The sequence below is a fragment of the Haliotis asinina genome, chromosome 13 (assembly GCF_037392515.1).
Source record: "Haliotis asinina isolate JCU_RB_2024 chromosome 13, JCU_Hal_asi_v2, whole genome shotgun sequence".
NCBI lineage: Eukaryota > Metazoa > Mollusca > Gastropoda > Lepetellida > Haliotidae > Haliotis > Haliotis asinina.
In genome coordinates, this window is record NC_090292.1 from 53,025,129 (window position 1) to 53,041,007 (window position 15,879).

The 15,879-nt window shown below is 40.6% G+C and overlaps 1 pseudogene; it reads right to left on the reverse strand.

The window, feature by feature from the left end:
* The window catches only part of LOC137259691 (uncharacterized), a 207,969-nt pseudogene that overhangs the window by 20,848 nt on the left and 171,242 nt on the right, over positions 1–15,879 (reverse strand).

Sequence of the window (15,879 nt, forward strand, 5' to 3'; positions counted from 1 at the left end):
TGCAGCTTCAATTACCAAATATCGTGCCCAGGAGTCACTGCTGGAAGACATATTATTAGTTGAGGGATCTAAATCCTCTAGTCGTGTCTTTTTTTCGTTTCTATATGAACCATTGAGTGCAAGTGCCATGATGAAGGGAAGATATTCGGCACCCCTGCTCCCCACCCACCATGGAGCGTCAACAAGGACAGTGCCATTATGCACCGGATCTCGAGGATGCAGACACTAGGGATACAGGGATGCTATACTCCAATGAAAATGACGCAAATAGCAACATTTGTATACCAATGAAATGTCAGGATGGTTCTTTCCAAGACAAGAAATCGGACATATATTGAATTTTGAGGTCAACGTCAACCAGATTGGCCCATGATCCACTGCCTTCTGGCATAGGACTGTAGGCAATGACATATGTCAATAATTTATAAATTGAAATTGATAATACAAAGAGCCAAGACCCCAAACGTTAAATGTCCAAAAATATTTTCTATGCACAGGGCATGGCGTGACCAGCCGATTGATAGAACCGGGCCAGTTCTATCACCCGTCTAGTTGGATTCAGGGCCAAAGTGGTGTGTTGAGCTACAGGAACACGGTTCTAAGCCCCTGTTACCCTCAACCCCCAGATGCCCGTCCTCCACCAACACACAGCCGCAACCACGAGTAGGTGGCTCGCCACGGGTGCCCAGTATCAGAGACAACAAAGGGGAGTGGGCGAAATGATCACTGTCTTGTTTGGAGCACATCATATTATCCACAATGCGCTGATGGATGTTCATTATACATAAGACTCAATCATTGCCTGCCATCATCTTGGAGTCTGAATATGTCTGTGTGCACCATTAAATTATGAAAACTACTCCCATACGTCATCCTTAAACGACTGAGCTAGATGTAGCTTTGGTCACTAGTCCACACTGAGGCGAGATCATTCACTTATGGATACAGTTTATACATTTGTTGGCCATACCTCATTCTACTGTGCTTCTAGGAGCATATACAGTTGGGCTAAATTTTCTTACGTCTACATGGAAAAGGCCCTGCTATGTTAAAGGCACCGTAGAACATTTAGTTACCCGTATAGTGACAAAGACTCCGCCAGACACTTGTCAATACCTTAAACGATCGAGGTACCTACAATATAAATTTCTGAACTATGTATGCATACGTCCACTAAATAACACCAAGTGAGACCGTTCCTAAGGTCCGTCCTTTGACCCATGAGCCAGCCGACACCCTTGAGCTACTCCTGCCCCCAAACAGGGAGTTATCCTTATAAGTTAGTTGCGTCTTAGAGCAACGATTAGCAATATCCCTGAGCCATCTGTCCGTCCGTGAATGAGTGACTGAGGTTACGTTTACGCTGTACTCAGCAATATTTCAGCTATATAGCGTGGGTCCGTAATTAATCAAAATTCACATTTTGTTTTCTGTGTTGATATGTAAATTGACATAAATGTGTTCATTGGAAATGTTTTCAGGACTTCCTCTTTAAATATTCGTATTGTAGATGTTGTCATGAACTTTTTGAAATCTAACACATTACTTATGTAGTCGTTGACAGCTGGCTGATCATGTGTCCTTCAAGATAGGATCACATTTTAGCAACGGACCATTTCCATACTTACCGTCCCATTTGGAGAATTAATACTCAGTGGGAATTCTTGGCAATCCACAGTCTAGTTTTATATTGCATCGTCCTCTTTAATTACACACGTTTGCTGAGACATACTGTCAACCCCAGTTTAAATAATGACCTGACAAAGAGTCATTACAGAATATTGTTGCAACACACTCAGTGTTAAGTTTAATAGAAATATAAAATCTACTCTTAGAAGATGCTTCTAGATCATAGTGCTATTTCTGTATAAACAAATTAAAATACACTCTTTAAGAAAAAGAAACACAAAATGAAATTCAAAAATGTTATTTACAATTTTGTACACATATGTAAACTCAAATATGTTGTAGGGTTGCACATTGATTCCGACACATTTTATAAGATCATGTTTGACCGAACCCAACCTAAAATGAATCAGTCAAGATTGCCCTGATGTGAGTGAACGCCATCTAACACGAATATCAGGCACAGTGATTGTTTCTCACGTGCAAAACATGAGTACAGCATGTGACTATAAAAGACTCAAATGAATCTCACAATTCAATCCACGATCTTTGAAAGTACCGTGCAGGAAAATGGGACGTCGCAACGCTGCCGATCAAAATCAGGCAATTGGACGATTGCAAGCTGGCGAATGAGGGTGATCTGGCAAGGATCTTCAATGTTCATCCCAGCACAACAGCTCGATTGTAGGATCGATTTCGTCAAACAAATTCGACAAATGACTGGCCAATATCAGGAGGACCTACAGTCACCACACCTGCCCAAGATGGGTATATCCCGGTAACCCCGCTATGTGACTGCTATCGTACTGCCGGGGACACAGCACTAGAACAATTTGGAGCCTGAACCGTCTCCGAGAAGTAGGAATGCATGCCAAACGTCCAAAAGTTGCCCCATCCTTGATGCGACCACATCGACGTCGACGAATGAGAAGGTGTAACACGGTGCTGCCTTGGGACCTGGCAAAGAGAAGGCGCATATGGTTTAGCGATGAACCCCGTTTTCTCTTTACTTCGCATGGTCACAACATCCAACGACTGAGTCAGTCTGTGCCCAGGATGTGCCAGGCAGTGGTAGCAGCTGGAGGTGGTCATACGAGATACTGACTTCAAGACCACTTGGTGGACAAACGTAATGACCGTGATGACTGTTTTTCCTATGAAATATGGACAAACGTAATGACTGTGATGACTGTCATTCCTATGAAATATGGACAAGATAGTAATGCATTTCTCCACAAAATTGTATTCATGTATTTCAGTCTTCCGCTGATCTACACGACCTTGAATAACAGCAAAGTTCCATTGATATTTGGGTTTTGCGTGTCTTTCTTTTTTTTTTTTTTTTGATTGGAAGAGTGTACTTAATTGCTTACATTTACAAGGTTCTATGTTTGAGCTTTTTAGACATCAAGCAACTTCTGTCAGCGGGCGATAGATATAACCATCATTAAAACACCAGGCTATTGGTGAAATATGGTTCATAGCTATAAAAACCAGGGAGAAGGGAGACCATTATGCTAGAAGGCTCAAAGTTATCAATTATATTTTATCGAAAGCTTGATGTTTTAGTGAGGTTTAATATATCTATATCCTGCAAACTGATGCTTTTGTGATTCCAGTCTTAACATATAAAGATGAAATGTGAAACTTGAAAGTATTATAGCATATGTTCATTTAATGTTTTCCAAAAACCACTTGGGATAAAGGTAATGCCTCTAAAAGTTAATGCCTCTAAAAGATCGCCAGATAGTTAAAAATGCACTTCAGAAAAAAGTGTATATATATCAATTAACCTCAAGATCAATAAACCTTACCACTGAAACTTAGTCCCTCAGTGTGGCCAGGAATGGACTGGTGATATTGATGTGAATGTAACATTGATTAAAAGCATTTTTGAATATGACAGAATAAAACATCCTTCTTAAGGCCAGCTCTATGTGAGCATATACACGTTGGCAATAATTCCAGACTCAAAGTTAAAGCCGTATCGACCCTTTGCTTTGTGAGGAAAAAGTTCACTAAATATTCTTGATTTTGACCCTACATGTATAAGCATGCCAGCAGGGCAGCCTGGTGGATACAGCGTTTTCTCGTCACGCCAAAGACAGGGGTTTATATTCCCTACATTTTTACAATGTTTGAAGCTCACTTCCGGTGGCCCCAACTGCCATATTTCTGGAATATTGCTTACAAGTGGCATTAAACGTAACTCATTGACTCACTGTAGGCATACGTAGTGAAAACCAAGCCATTACCTATGTCTGATATTTCTCGAACATCTTCTGTTGAATTAAATGAGTGAAGGAGAAATTCCATGATATTCCAGTCATATCATGACGTTCATGGTTCTGTATTCAAAGGTAAAAGGACAGGAAAACAACTAGATAGTCACAGATACAAATTTAAATCTAGTAACCAAACCGTAAATACTTGAATTAAAAAAGACAATGTAATTTATAACTGGGATGTAGATCGCTAAGAACTTCCAGTGAGAATTACATCCCCAAATGGGACGTTAATTATGGAAATGGACCGTTGCTAAAACGCAATCCTGTCTTGAAGGATACGTGATCTGTTTCTGTGTATTATATTTCTAATAGTTATTGACAACATCTACAATTTGAATATTTTAATATGATTCCCAGTTGCCAAGTAACGGCTGGTTCTTCAATACCGGTGCACTTTGAAGACGTTTTGTGGAATTTGAGAACATCTGCTAACATAAATTTCTAATTTAGGTTAAATGAACTTTCAGTGACCATTGTGATCACAGACTATTTCCGCTCTTAACATTATTAGCCTGCAACGCAGACATGAGACGCGCCATGTTTCATTGTTTGATAACTTGTAATGTCTCATTAGACCAGACCCGTAAAGATTCCGGTTAGAATGGATCTTCAGTAATCAGTGCTTGTCCATCCACTAAGATACGGGATAGAACTGATCTTCAGTAACCCAAGATTATCTCCCCATAAAGAACCTGGTTAGAACTGATCTTCAGTAACCAAAGATTATCTCCACATAAAGAACCTGGTTAGAACTGATCTTCAGTAACCCAAGATTATCTCCCCATAAGGAACCTGGTTAGAACTGATCTTCAGTAACCCAGGATTAGCCCCTGTTGAGCACCTGGTTAGAACTGATCTTCAGTAACCCTTGATTATCTCCCTGTAAAGAACCTAGTTAGATTTGATCTTCAGTAACCCCTGCATAAGAGGCGGGTACTGGTATCGGCAGGCTGATACATGTAATTGGTTCCCAGTTGCGCTGAATGGTGTTGATTAATTATGGACTCATGACAGATAGTCGGGATATTGCTGTTTACAGCGTGAAACTAATCTGTCTCACTCACTCACTCACTCACTCACGGGTGGTGAGGTGATCAAGAAATGTTGATCAGTGGTTAAAGATATAACTGACTTGTGCAACCGAATTAGTTGAGGATAGCAGTTTTGAGGCAGCAGTAGCTCTAAGGTGTTTGAAATGGAAACGCACTGGTCAAAGGAGCGGACCTAAGAAGCAGCCTCATGATCAGCTGGGGTAATTTAGTGGTCAGATGTATTATTCAAAAATTTATATTATGGGTAGCTTGATTGTCTAAGTTATTGATACGTGTCTGGTGGAGTCTTTGTCACTATACTGATAACTACATGTTCGGACCACAAGATGACGTGTGGATCCGGGAGCATATTTGGTCCACCAACCTGTTTGCCGTGGGTTGCGACCCTGTATCGGTGGAGGAAGGGATCCTGGTGGTTGAGGGCATGGGAGCAAGACCAGTGTTCCGATTGCTCAACACACCACTTCAGCCATGACTTCACCTAGACGGGAGGTTGAATGGGCCCGGTTCAACCAATGGGCTGGTCACACCAAGCTCCGAGCATTACATTTTTTATTGTTGTAAACATTTTGAAAATTAATATTATGCTATTAGACCTGGCGATATGTCAGAAGTTCAAACTTTCAAATAGTATCACATGTTTGTCTAGAGTCGTATGCCGAGAAGGCGGTGGCTCATGAGCCAATCTGGTAGAATAATTAACATTTTAAGTTTTCTTCTGAAGTATATTCCGGGTATACTTGGTGCTGCAGGCTGGAGACCCGCTTCCTCTAGCATTGTCCTTGTGATACTCCGTGATGGGTGGGGAGCTCGGATGATGAAATGAAAAAAAGAAACAATATCCATGGCGTATGAACCCCCACACAGAATAAACCAAAAAAACCAAAAAAACAAAACGTCTGTACGAAGAAGATCATACTGATACTGACCTTAGACTGTCCAAACCTACTGAATACTGGCCACGTTTTCTAGTAGTTGAGACTGAAGATAGACCACCCTTTAAATTAAATCCTTTTGCCGTGTCGAAGGGTATCCAAGGCATTGCTGGGGACGTACAGAATATCAGAAGAGTACGTTCTTGTGCATTCTGGCTTGAGTGTACCAAAAAGCAACGATCAACAAACCTGTTGAACACTAAGACGTTTATGGGCATTCCCGTCACCATCACGGCACTTAACTCGAGGGAATTGTACGGGACCGTGATAGATTACTCGCTGACATGTCAGAATTAGATATTGTCTCTGAAATGAAAGATCCGGGTGTTCTTTATGTGAAACGGTTCTCAGCTCGTAAAAATAATGAAACTGTTAACACCAACACTTATCTGTTTCCTTTTTCCCTACCTGCTGCTCCACGATCACTCAAGGCCGGCTGTTGCAATCAAAATGTAGACTCATACATTCCGAATCCTCTCAAATGCTTCAAATGCCAAAAATTCGGACATGATAACTCACCCGCACTCTCACTATCAAATAGGACGGAAAGACGATTAAAAGATTTTTTTATATCTCAGAGTTAAAGGGGAGGTCTCAGCAAAATCATTTGCGACTTGACAAAAAACACACGTCACTCATCACTAATAGAAATTATTGGCTATTTTTTTTCTTTTCAAATTCAGTTCAACGGGTAATATTTACATTTACATCATACAGTAAACGTGGGGTCGAAAATGACGAGATTTACGATGTAAATAATTATTATCCGTCATTTTCAGAAATTGTGTTTTGCCTAAAAACTGTATGTTATGTCAAGAGGGAGGTTATATGTGTCCTAATGGTATCCAGGGATAAACAAAACTCAGAATATTTGGATAATGATGTGTTTTGTCAGTGCAAAATAGGTGCGTTTCCCTACTGCACAGTAATCAGCTACAAATGTCTGTTCTCCCTTTCCTAAGCAATGGTGACTAACACTGCTTGTGTTGTGTGGCATGGAGCCAGCGTTGCTCCGCTCTAGCTGGCTGAGAAGACGGCGGGGCGACTAAGTGTATGATTGTGACGTCATCAGCTCTGCGACGTCACTGTCACTGCACAAATGGCGCCACGTCAGCTGGGTGAACCTCGGCTCAGTCTGAGGTCACTGAGTGCAACGACATGTAAACAAACAGCTTGTTGTTTTCTCTCTCACAATTCGTGATTTTCTCAGAATAGAATTATGTTAAGACGGGCCAAGTCTGCGCACAATCGCTCATAGTTTAGATTTACACTCACTTCACAATTTTCTTACCTGGTCCTGCGTTGATCCACATACAAAGCATGACAAAATGTCTGAAAATACATTCAAAAACGTTTATTTATATTCAGAAAGACAAAAATATAAATCACCTGAATCGTGACACTACGTGCACGGCACACACCACGTCAGTGTCAGTAACTACATCTGCTCCGTCTCCGTCTACACCAACACCGACTTCAGTGTGCACCATGTGACACCAGGAGTTTCACCAGTCGCTGACGTCTCTTGCGCCTCGCCCAGTAGGCCGCTGTCTTCCCTCCGTTATTCTTGGCGTTGACGTCCAGCACCTTCAGGGACAGGATCAGTTTCACCGTGTCCAGGTCTCCACCAAGACAGGCAAAGTGAAGGGCGGTGTTACCGTTCCTGTCCACCAGTGAAACATCAGCCCCTCTACTCACCAGGAATTCCACTACGGCCCTGTGTCCACTAAATGCAGCCGCCATCACCGGTGTCGAGCTCCACCCTCCTCCTCTATAGTTGATGTCAACGTTCCCCGCTGCCAGGATCCGCTTCAATCTCTCCAGGTCACCATTCCCGCTGGCGTCGTAGAGGTCGTGGCCTGCTGTTGCTGATGGAGTCGCTGTAACACAAAGTAAACTGTGTACACAAGCCATCTTTGTCTCACATCTACAATGTTTACATCATGTTGATACGTGACTCGGACATTGCTACGTCATATAAACAATTCTATCATGGCTGACAACAATCCAACATGACGGGAATGTCAACATGTGGTTTCTGGAATTAACGGTGGCGTGTTTAATATGTAACTTTGTCTGATGTTGAGTCAGATGTTGTAGCTTTACATTGTGTACTACTTGAGAGTGTTAATGTTTGTTGAACTTTATCAGGTGTTAGTGTCAGCACAGTTGTTGCTGCTGAGTGTTCCATCCTACCGTGGAGATTCATCCCTCAAGTCAGAATGACCACTTGCATATACATCAGGGTGGTAAATACAGGGAGAATAACAAACTGCACTTCCTGCCTGCTGGGTACTTTCCACCTACCCTGTAGATCTTGTGTCGTCAATGGCACTGGTGGAACCGTGGATTTCGGGCTCGGGTCAGTCGAGGCTGAAACAGGGAGAATTTTAATCAGAAAACTAGTACATAGTACAAAAATAGTTAAAGTATTATGACTATTCGTTTCTGCTTTCCACAAATGTTTTACCTTTCAATAATATGCATGGATAGAGTCCAACTAATCTGTTATCTGTTATAACATAGGTGTTAAACTTGGTTTGATTTGATGGATGTTTTGTTCCCTACGTATATTTTCACAGTTTGATTCAGTAAATTGAATAATTTGTCCATTGTGCATTGACTGTGGGATAACAGTTGAGATCTCCCTCTTTGTTGATATAGTGGAATTGAAGAGATTGAAAATATAACATGAACGGTGTAACAAATCAGTCACTTCACCCTCATTGTTAGGGTTAGGTTAGGGATGCATGTTCTACGGGGACGTCATATATCAGCATGTTATTTTCACAATGTTATTTTTAGTAGACAAACAAACAATATGATCTGCACTTTTACCTACTCATAATTCCGTAATTAAGGGATGGCTGCCCTTTCACTTTAAATTCATTAACCGGGGCTGGAATGTCCCAACCCTACCCTCTCTGTTTAGTGTATTGGTATTGTAGGCAATTCCATAAATTCCAATGTGAAACAGATTAAAACACACAACTTGGCTCTGTGTTTGTGCAACACAGTTGTAATTTGTGTGAGGCAATCTCTGTGAATCACTCACAAAATGTCAGAATACCGACTTACAGTGTCAGATCAATTCTCAAACAACTGCCAACCGAGGCGGAAACTGCAGTCTTACACAGCCGTACTTAGTGATGGAAGCGGTGTGTTCTAATAAGCGGCAAGTGTATCAACACGTAGCAGTGTGTGGTGGTAAATATCGAAATGTAGGTTGTCCGACATGCTTCGTCAGTATCAATATTAGAAATAACGAAAATAAAGCATAGTTGCCCTTCCATAATCTACTTTCGACTTGAAATTTGACATTGAAAACATGTTGCAGAAAGATGTATTTCAATGCAATGGAGCAGCACCGAGTAAATATTACGATTTATTTGAAATGAAAAATTTAACTGGAAAGATTTAAGATAATCTCATAAAGTCACCAGCGACAGAGGTAAATGCCACCAGGTCAAGGTTAAGGGTAAGAAAGCGTACATAATTTGATCAAATATAACAAGTTTCAAGTGAAATGTTACGTTGTTATGTTTCCCCAGACCTTCCATCGTCCACAGTCGGTGACGGGCTAAACACAGGTCTGGGTGTAAACATTGTGTGAAGCAAACATTTGGTTCCTACAACATTCATACAGCTTTACAGCAGTCATACAATATACCTTCACACTATTTCATCCAGTTAAAAGTGATAAACTGAGAACTTACCCACCAATAACGTACGTCCTAACAAGAGCGACACCTCACTGCTAGTTGAGAAATGCTTTGACTGACGACGTCAAGAAGCACAGCTGCCAGCTATGACGTCATTGTGACGTGTTAGGTTAGGAGCTCGACAACGTTTGGCGCTGGCCTGCTTGGACTGATCAACAACTCTATATGGAAATCGTCCCATGTTTGTTTTTGTTTTATGACAGCAGCATGTTACTGGGCAGTTCGCCTTACCTGTGGCATGACATGGACCTCAATTGCATATCAGCATATCGGACCCTAAATTGCAGTAATTCACCGACTGTTTCTATCGCTTAATTCCTTATTTATTTGTTTAAAAAAATTATAAGTCACCTTTCAAAATAGTTCATATCTGGATATGGCTGAGGTGTAAATAGCTGCGATCACTCTGTGAAAGAAGGACATTGAGGTGCTTGCATTGAGCTTATACCACTAAATGTAACCTTGAAAGAGAAACTGCTGTTTTCTGAGCCTGTTGCGTTACGTGTTGACAGGTATTCCCCAACTCAGTCTAGGTGTGAAATACAGATACTCAGATACAGTGCACCCTGCTTATAATGTATGTTGAGCTGCGGATAGGCATACATTCTCCATCTCAGTCTAGCCACCTGGATTCCACAGAGACTTATATGTCCTTCCACTTCAATCCTTAATTTCAATTCCAATAAAATTCTAAATATATACTGTGTACCCTGGTTGTAATGTGTGAGTGAGTGAGTTAATATTTAACGTCACATCAGCAATATTTCAGCCATATCGTGACGAGAACATTCAACAATGAAAAAGACCATACGTACATTATAAAAACTGTCGACGAAGCACAGTAAAACAACTAGAATATCACAAGTTGAATTAAAATTAGCATGGAAATTTAAAACTAATATCACTATTTAGACAATACAATATGAAAACAGGCTATAGATCGTCAACAACTGAAGGTAGATCACCATACTGAGGAACAAGGGGACCTACAGTACCTTTGCTACCTACATGGTTCCTAGTTGGATTTACACCATCCCTTCAGCTGTTGGCGATTGTATGACAAGTTAGCCAAACTTAAAACAAGACAGATACTGCGTTTAAAAACCAGGTAGACTGGTAAGTTCGCATAGACTTGAAAGTTTTTGGACTTACGTACCCTCTCAGGAGGACAATAATTTTACAATACTTCAAGCCCCTTTGAGGGTACAGTCAACAACAATTCAAGTTACTAATCTAAACTACCAATAGTTAAATGCAACTATCTACAGAATATTTACATAATAATCAAAATTCAGTCATGAAATCAATTTCTTTCAAAGAAACAATAATTTAATGACAAATAAGGTTGGTAAAAAGGTCTTTAACAGTTTTGACATTGAAATATTTATCCATTGTGATGAAGAATTCAACACAGTCACGCAGGATATGCTTGACCGTGACTCTCTCATCACAAAGGATACAAAACGGATGATCCTCACTTTTTAACAGGTATGTATGAGTATATCATATCTGGTCTTAAGATAACCTCTTCAAATCAGGACTGACAGCCCAAGTAGGTGTATCCAATATACGGTTTTATTTCATGTAACTTATTTATAACTACTTGTGTGTCCCACTTCTTCTGCATCAGATCATGAGTGTAGGTTCTAGTGTTAGCTTTGTAATCAGTGTATGGAATAAGAAGTGGTGTAACCAACAAAAGACGATGTCGTACTGGCCAGTAGCAAGATCATTACAGAATTCAATGATTTGAATTAAAAGTGGACGGTTGCAAGAAATATTTTTTATAGCCTGAAGGCATGAAAGAGAGTCGGAATAGATTATATACTGTTTATGTTTAGGGTGTCTTTGAATATATACTGAACATCATTGAAAACGCACCACCCCTAAAATTGTGGATTTCTAAGAGCAGAAGTGAGCAATCTATGTAAATTTTACATATTTGTGTAGACCAATGTTTGATAAAGAAAAGAAGCAAAAAACAATCAAGCAAAACAGTGAAGATTTAATGCAGCTGACAATGAAATAAAGATGGGGTCAAAATGGAAAGTCAGTAGCGTGTATGACCCCCGTTAGCAGCAACACAAGCTGTGCAACGTCTCCTCATTGAACGGATAAGTCTCTGAATAAAGTCCTGAGGCACTGCATTCCACTCTTGCTGCAAGGCATTGTCGTGTTCCCCAAGGTTGTTGATCTGCGGAAGACGTGCGAGGTGTTGGCCGATGTAATCCCACAAGTGTTCGATGGGTGACAAATCTGGTGACAATGCAGGCCAATGAAGTAGAGGAATGTTGTTGTTAGCCAGATACTGTATCGAAACACGTGCAGTGTGGGCTCGTGCATTGTCATGTTGAAATGTGTGCAGATCTTGATGCTGGTGAAAGAAGGGAACGACGTTGTTCTGAAGAATGTTGTCACGGTAGTAAACGGCATTCACTCTGCCACGACAAACAATCAGAGCGGTTCTGTGGTGATAACTTATCCCTCCCCACACCATAATGCTTCCTCCACCCCACCGATCGGTTTGCACAACACAATCCTGATGATAACGTTCATCCCGTCGACGCCATACCCGTAGACGCCCGTCAGCATTTCGCAAGTGAAAACGCGACTCGTCGGAGAACACCACACCATGCCAACGTCGTAACAACCACACACGATGCTGTTCAGCCCATTGTCGGCGTTCACGGCGATGCCTGTCAGTCAGGATGGGTCCAACGTAAGGGCGTCGACAACGTAACCCTGCCGCACGGAGACGGCGTCGGACGGTGGAAGCGCTGATCAAACCACGTCGACCCTGGACAGCGTTGGCGGTTCTGGCAGCGGGCAAGGTTCGATCCCGAATATGGCGCCGTACAATGTCTCGATCTTGACGAGGGGTGGTAACACGTGCCTGACCTGGGCGTTGCCGGTCTCTGCTGGTTCCTGTTTGTTGGTATCTGTTAGCAAGCCTCAGAATGGTCGAATGATGACACCCAAATCGTCGTGCAATGTTTCTGCTTGAAGCGCCGACCTGCAACATACCCAAGGCCTGTCCTCGTTCCTCTGGTGACAATCTTGGCATGGCGAAAAAACTTTACTTACGAAAGTACTGCGAAAATGAGAACGGTTTTGTGCCGAAGGTCATTTATACCCCTGAACAGCATGCTTTCTGCATGCAATTTGTGCCCTTCGTGTGTGATGTGCATGAATTTTGTTGTTTTCATGTGATGTGTTCGATGATGTGTTCGAACGATCCGTTTTTTACTGTAGAGCGTTATTTACGATCTAGTGTGTTATTATCAAAATTCCCACCATTAATTTTCCATTTCCAAAAGATTCTATTGCCTTATTTCAAAATTTACAGGTGGTGCGTTTTCAATGATGTTCAGTATATTTAAGAGCTGTCAATATGGCGTTAGCTTCTGCTGTAAAAATAGAACTATTATCGTGTAATCTAGAAGATACTGTTCTGGATCCAATGACAGTGGCACAAGCTACTGCACCACCGTCCTTGGACCCATCTGTAAATAAGGATTTGTAATTGCTATATTTATTTTTTAATTCAATATGTTCTTGTTTATATTCTAGTTCATTTGTTTCTGATTTCTTAAAAGTCGTTAAAGTTAAATCAATTGGCCTAACCAATTGCCAAGGAGGAGAAGAAAGAAGAGATATATTTTCCAGATGAATGCCGGCAGCAATAATAAAGGGCTTAACCCTGAGCCCAAGGGGAGCAACTAGAGAAGATTTCTTATTGTACAAATCCTCATGGAGAGGGTTGAAAACACAGTCATATCCATCTGATTATGTTTAGGATGTCTTTGAGCTGTTGAGATGGCCTTAGCTTCAGCTGTGAAAACAGAACTGTTGTGTGGTAATCTAGAAGATACTGTTCTGGATCCAATGACAGTGGCACAAGCTACTGCGCCACCGTCCTTGAATCCATCCTTAAATAAGGATTTATAATTACTATATTCATGTATTAGTTGATTATATTCTTGTTTATATAGTAATTCATTAGTTTCTGATTTTTTAAATGTGATCAACGTTAGGTCAAATTGGGGCCTAACCAACTGCCAAGGAGGAGAAGAAAGAAGTAGGAAAGGAGTTCTCCAACTGAATGCCGGAAGCAGCAAGAAGTGGCCTAATTCTGAGCCCAAGAGGCGGAACAAGGGAAGACTTTTTGTTCTATAAATCCTCATAAAGAGGATTAAAGACACAATTAAAAGCGGGATTAGACTCATTGGAAGGTAATTTTGTGATGTATTGTAAAGATAGTTTTATACGGCGTTGGTTGAGAGAAGGCTTATCAGCTTCGACGTGAAGACTGTCGATAGGAGAAGTTCTGAAAGAACCAAGACAAAGTCTAAGGCCTCGGTGATGGACAGAATCAAGTATTTATAGATTGCTTTGACAGACTCCACCATATATGATGGAACCATAATCAAGTTTTGATCTCACAAGTGATCTATATAAGTGAAGGAGGGTAGTCTGATCCCCTCCCCATTTTGAATTAGACACAACCTTTAATAAATCGAGAGCCTTCAAGTATTTGGCTTTTAGGGATTTAATATGGGGCAAAAAGGTCAAATTTGAATCAAAAATAAGTCCCAAGAACTTAGCCTCCTTGACAATTTTGATAGGGGTGGAACTTAGAAATAGTTCTGCGTCTTTATGAGTTTTATATTTAAGGCAGAAGGGTACACCATTTTTAAGACACCATTTATCTATTTTGTTTAAACACAGCTGCAGTTGCCGTCCAATCGTATGCATATTTTTCCCACGACAAGAAATATTAAAATCATCCACAAATAGCGAACCATCCACTGAATCATTTAAAACTTTAGATAAACTGTTGATCTTGATGCTAAAAAGAGTGGAACACTCTGATCCTGATGGTAATGATCAGACAGGGTAGAACCCACGAGGACTTGAAATTGTTTGTTGTTTAAAAAGTTGGCTATGAATTCAGGCAAACGATCTCACAAGCCAAAATCTAAAAATGCCATATATCCAGGCTGTGTCATATGCTTTTTCAAGATCAAAAAAGATAGACAGAGCGTGTTTATTAATTAGTGCGTTTTTGACAAATGATTCTAAACGCACTAAGTGATTAAGAGTACTTCTGTTTTTACGGAAACCACATTGTATATCTGTGATAAGGTTATTTGTTTCCAAGTACCAAACAAGTCGATTATTTATCATGCGTTCCATGGTCTTGCAAACACAGCTAGTTAGTGAAATGGCTCTATAAGTGGACGGATCCGTATGATCACGTCCAGGTTTAGGTATAGGTACTACTCTAGCATCACGCCATGAGGGAGGAAATTTACCTGATGTCCAAATATCATCAAAATAGTTTAAAGAGTTTCTAGGCAGGATTCTGGTAAGTGCTTTAGTAGTTGGTAATGTATCTCATCAGCTCCTGTAGCAGTGTCATGAACTTGATCAAGAGCAGTATGGAGCTCATGAATAGAAATAATTTCAGTATAATCTTCCCCATTATCAGAGTTGAAATTAATAGTTTTCTTTTCTTGTTGTTTTTGATACTGCTGGAATTTAGGTACATAGTTAGAAGAGGAAGAATGTTAAGCAAGCGTTCCACCCAGTTTATTTGCGATATCTGATTTATCCGTAAGAATGTGATCTCCATGTTTAAGATGATGGACAGTAGATTTTGTATCCTTACCTTTAATTTTCTGTACCATGTTCCACACTTTAGACATGGGCGTTTGAGACTTTATTTGGAAACATGATTTTTCCAAGATTGACGTTTATGCATTTTAAAGGTATGCCCCGCTTTAGCATTTAAAATTTTAAATTTGTTTAAATTATGGACCATTGGATGGCGACAGAAATACTGTTTTGCTTTCTTCCGTGCCTGCCTAGTTTGTTTGCAGTTATCAATAAACCATGGTTTACGTATGTGTTGATTTGAAGAGGTCTTCGGAACACATTCATCAGCAATTTCATGAAGTTTGTTAGAGAAAGAATTGATAGGATCAGGAACGTCAAGAAAAACATCAGGTTTTAGTTTGTTAGAACCAAGCCCAGTTAGCTGTAGCAAAGTTCCATCGTGATGATGGAGAGACATCCGATGGTGTCATGGATTTTAATAAAGTGGGAAAGTGATCACTTCCACAGAGGTCATCGTGAACTGACCATTCACACTAACTTAGCAGTTTAGAATCAACAACAGCTAAATCAAGACATGAATACGTTCCAGTGCCTGGAAGCAAATATGTAGAAGAATTATCAGTGAATATGCATAAGT